A 4,458-nucleotide genomic window follows, 5' to 3' on the forward strand; every position below is an offset into this window, starting at 1 on the left:
TAATTGTTCTTCCAACGAATCCAAAAAGAAGACATACTAGGCATATAACTAGAACCACGATCAGACGAAAATATAAATCATGTCTGCAACCAGGGATTGAACAAGAACGAGTTCCTCAGATGCCTTCCTTAGTTCGTCTTTTAGGTAGTCTAGATTCCGTGTTGCGATACCAAGTTGTTCGCGAACGACCTTAAAGTCTCCAAGAAGATTTCCTACCAGTTGTGAAGAAATATGAACTGGCAGTTTGTCTTAGTTTTCATGATCAAGAGCATGAAAGCAGGAGATATCAATAGGACAGATCTCAACATCATCTACCTTGTTACTTCCCTCCATTGTGCACCACAAAGACTTTTAGAAAATCTTTTTGCACCTCTGGAACACATTATAAATATAATGGATTCCATCAAACCCTGGGAAACAAGACGTTCGTGAGGGTTGGTGTGTGTGCTAGAGAAACGGGCCTATGAAAGACCAAAGAAGCCCAAAGAAAAAGAGAAATAGATGTTGAGGAGCAAACGGAATAAGTAACATCGAATGCAGTACAGTCCTGACAGTTTTCTCAAGAAGAAAATCCTAAGAACCATGAGCATCCCTTTTTATCAAGACCAAATTAAAAAGAGATGCAACACGAACACGTCAGGTTGTAATAAGACGAGCATCTTGCTCATCATTATTCATTTCTTATTTTTCCTTTTCATCGGTATTTAACAAACTACCTGGTTTAGCTGAAGAAGCATTATCAAGAGAAGATTTAGAAGTACCTGGTTTAACAACATTCCATGTTTTCTTGATATTCCGTCTCAGTCTGTTTATGTGAATCTTCAGATCAGAGACTCGATTGTTGACATGTAAGAAGTCTGAATTGGAAGTCTTGGATTCACAGTCCTTTTTGAGAACATTAGAGGAACTTAATGATAGACACATTTTTGTTTCTGATATAATCTCAATTGTATATATTTTTAGTGCTCGATTTTGTATTTATTATGGCTTTTTGTGTCTTTGTAGGTGTTTTTAGAGAAATAAACATGTGTGGAAAAATTGGCTCAAAAAGTTGCGCGGGGAATCCCGAAGGACAGTTGCTAAACGGACCCCAGAATTGGCTAAGGAACACCCAGGCTATGTATAACCCAAATTTATCCTCAGCACCCATATTTGTCCACAGCACCCAAGGCAATGCTATTTTCACCCCATCAGAGGATAAGGGGAGGTCATATTCAACAATTCAAAAACGAGATTTGGCGGGAAAATGGCAGCGCTGTTGCAGATTAGGGTTGGATTATTGAATTGGTATTAACGAGATTCAATCACCAGATTTTAATGGCATGGACTTGAATTACCTAAACATGCCTGGTATAGTCGTTTAATTGAATTCAAATTGGCTAGAAATCGGGTTGGAGCAAAACAGAAGCGAAAGAAGTTCACGGGTCCCTGTTTGATTTATTTGTGGATTTCGGGGAGACTAAAGGAAATATATTATTTCCTAAGATACGCTTATATTTAAGGAAGAGTTTGGGATTTGTTGGAAAGCTCAGAAACGCGTCAAACAATTGTGGGAAGAAATTATTGCCGTGACTTGCACGGAAGGAAAACAGAGAATTAATCGGGTTCTAGATGGTTTGGAGGTGTATAAAAGGCGTGCTCGAGTCCCAAATAAGGGTATGAAAGTTTAGGAGAAGTTAGGGGAAGTTTAGAACACCATAGAGTCGAGAAATCGAAGTTGCAGGAAGTCGAGGTCTGCTGCTGAAGAACACGAAGAACATTAGACCCTTCAGAGCAGTCTTTTATTCAACAACATATATTTTCTATTGTTTCCTGTAACAGAACCTATTGCAACAGTTCTCTGTAACAGTCAGTTTGTAACGCCTATAAAACATTGTGAACTGTCTGTTTTATTAGTTTCCTCTTGTTTTTCATCCTTTTGAGGTATGAACACCTATTTTGAGCACGTGAATAATATGAGGAGCTAAACCCCTTAGCCGAGGCGACGGAGGAAGCCATTGTTCCATGAAAAGTGGTATATTTCTATTTTAATTAATTCTTGCAAAATTTTTTTATGATTATTGGCATGAAACTAATATTGGAAAATTGTTTTTTATTGAATGATTGTGATCTGTTTTTATGGAGCATGCTTAGTTTAAGACTTTTGATGTTTCATGCTTGATGTATACAATTGTTACTTCAAAAAATCTACTAGAGGCAATAAATCAGAATCACTTTAAACACAAAGAATTACATGAATATTGATTAGATTAAATAACTTAATTGGTCAATGGTGGAATCTTGAGTCTTGGTGCTTTTTATAATCTTGATAACAACAACTTCTTAAGTTTTCTATTGAGTTTGAATCTAAAATCGAATCTTCACAAGTCTGAGTGAACGACAACTTTACTACCACTTTTACAACAACATAAAAACCACATCAATTTTTGGCGCCGCCGACGCGGATTTGTGTTTAGGTTAGGGTTTTAGATTTATTTTAGGTTTTGTTTTTGTTTTTAGTTTTATTCTTCTTGTTCTATTTTACGTTTTTGGGTATTTGTCTATTTATTGCAGGTTTGAATCAAAAAGAAATTGGAGACTAAATACCTTGGGGATTGAAACAAGAGACAAAGCGAAAAGAACTGAAAAGAAGACAATTTGATTTTTGTTTAATTTTTAGGATTTTGTTTATTTTTTCCTTTTTTAGAAAAAACTATATTAGGGTTTATTTTTAATTTTTGTAATTTTTCTTTTGTTTTTGGACACTTTGGACTTTAAACTTTGGGACATTATTTTAAACCCTACGGAAGGGTAGTTTGAATATAAACTGTGTGCAGAGAAGGACGGCGATTATGATATCGCCTCGGCCCCTCGGGTTCGTACATGACATAAGAGTCGTGGCCCGAGTCGACTTCAGCGGTTCTTCGCCCGTCTGGTACGGGAGGTAAGTTTTTCGAAACACCCGCGAATCCCCTGTCAGCGGGTTTACTGTATTCCTTCGTTTGCATATATGCTGAGGACTTGAAAACGGCTGCTTTAATTTCCTAGTAAAGGGCAAGGACTGGCCATACAAGATAAGGGTTCAGATTTCATCACTGTTCTCTTCTTGCACGCCTTAGGAAAACGAAACCAAACGCGAACCTAAGCCTAAAATTTTGACTAGAACGAGACCTATAGGGTAACGAGCTTAATAGGAAAGTCGTTCGAAAAATATTGGTTACTCTTTTGAGCATACTTCGAAGTTCATGATGGTTTCTGTGAGTTGAATGTGTGACTGCGCCGCCTTGTAATACCGGTGAGGCCTTGGGTATCAAAGCTCCAACGAGCTTCCCTCGCCTCTATTCAACTTACTTTGACTCAGATTGATTCCAGAGGGGTTTGCTTAGATTGTAACGAGTTCCTTTTCGAAAGAATAGAAGTTGTTCTAGAAACAATCTAAGTGGAGTCATCATGCTTTTTGTTTGCTAGAAATCAATAGGTTTGATTTGGTTGAGTCAGCCTTATTTTGTGATTGCATAGAATTCCCTACCTTATTCTTTTGCATGCCTGACCGTAAAAGAGACGCCCTAGGTATATTTTTTAAAGAGAAACCTAGTAGTTCTAAGCGTCTCGATTACCTCAATTTAGAAAGCCCGATTCTTGAAGATTTCGTTTTTGAACGTCCATTTGAGGAGAAAATACCTGATATTCCAATAGTGCCAGAAATGGCAACTTTGAAAGCTTTGTTGAACCCTACTAGGACTACTCGTCCCTCGTGTATCAGGTTATCTGAAACTGAAGCAAATTATGAACTTAAGCCTGGAACCTTACAGTTGCTCCCAATATTTTTAGGGAAAGAAAATGAAAACCCCTATTTCCATGTTAGGGACTTTGAGGAAATTTGTAGTACCCTAAAAATTAGAAACCTTGATGATGATGCTTTGAAACTCAGGTTATTCCCCTTTTCCTTGAAAGATAAAGCCAAATCGTAGCTATATAGTTTGGCTTCCGGATCAATTGAAACATATGAATAACTTACATATGCCTTTTTGAATAAGTTTTTCCCTAAGCACAAAACATCGTCTATTAGGACGCAAATCTGCACATTTTCTCAACAGGAGGGAGAATCCTTGTATAGGTATTTGGAAAGGTTCAATGATCTATTAGCCCAATGTCCTCATCATGGTTTAGAAAAGGTTAGGTTAGTTCAGATCCTTTATGAGGGTTTAGATTATCCCACTACAACCACAGTAGAATCTATGTGTACAGGTGGGTTTGAAAACCAAACAGTTGATGATGCGATGACATATTTGCATGAAATCGCCGAAAAGACCCAACAATGGGAAAGTAATAGGGGACCCCAGAAAACAATTCTTCTAGGCAGAGGAAACATTAATAGGGTATAAGGAAACTTTGAATCAGATGCCAAAATTGTTGCTATAGCGAAAAGGTTAGAAGCTTTAGAAGTGGGTCACACTAGTGGTATATTAGAGCCTTTTT

At 37.5% G+C, this 4,458-nt stretch overlaps 1 pseudogene; it reads right to left on the reverse strand.

The window, feature by feature from the left end:
- Nucleotides 1–4,047: 4,047 nt before the first annotated feature.
- LOC113314564 lies at nucleotides 4,048–4,147 on the reverse strand (annotated as a pseudogene).
- Between the last annotated feature and the right edge of the window lie 311 nt (nucleotides 4,148–4,458).

Source organism: Papaver somniferum, chromosome 9 (assembly GCF_003573695.1).
Source record: "Papaver somniferum cultivar HN1 chromosome 9, ASM357369v1, whole genome shotgun sequence".
Taxonomy (NCBI): domain Eukaryota; kingdom Viridiplantae; phylum Streptophyta; class Magnoliopsida; order Ranunculales; family Papaveraceae; genus Papaver; species Papaver somniferum.